Below are 688 nucleotides of genomic sequence, written 5' to 3' on the forward strand. Positions count from 1 at the left end.
CCCCCAGGGCTCCCCCTTGACCTCCCACTTCCTTGCACGCGCTGTGGACTTGCGCACGTGTCCCTCTGGTCACTGCCCTCCTGGCTCGTCCACGGCGGTCCTTTCCCTGCACACAGATGACCTCCTGCCTCTGCAGCTGCCCTGCTTCTGGGCGCGCTCCACCTCCCCCCCTGCAAATCCCCGTGCCGGCTCCTCTGCAGAGGGGGCAGGGTGCCCCGCCCCCGCAGGCCCCTCGGGCTACTGGAATCTCACCCCTTCCCTCCACCGCTTCCCCCCACCACCCTGCCTCAGCTGCCCACCCCTGGAGGGGCCCTCTCTGCCCTCCTGAGTTTCTCTTCACCGGTTCCCCTGAGCTCAGTGCCTCCCCTCCCCCAGCCCCCTGAAGCCTCTCACTAGGACCCCCTTCGGCCCTGGCCCTGCCCAGCACACACCTCCAGGTCTGGCCTCGCTGGCGGTCCCATACTTGTCTGACTTGTCGCCACATTCGTTGCTGCTGTGGCTGCTCCTCAGCCTCCCTCTGCGCCTTTCCCCCAGGCTTCATCTTGGCTCTGGGCCCTTCTGCGTTGCTGAAGGGCCTTAAGCGGCTCCGTGGAAATCCACAGTTTATTTCTTTATTACTTTTTAATTTTTATTTAGTTTTGAGAGAGGGACAGAGAGTGAAAGGGGCCGAGAGAGAATCCCAAGCAGC

The sequence above is a fragment of the Crocuta crocuta genome, unplaced genomic scaffold (assembly GCF_008692635.1).
Source record: "Crocuta crocuta isolate KB4526 unplaced genomic scaffold, BGI_CrCroc_1.0 scaffold528, whole genome shotgun sequence".
NCBI classification, from domain to species: Eukaryota; Metazoa; Chordata; class Mammalia; order Carnivora; family Hyaenidae; genus Crocuta; species Crocuta crocuta.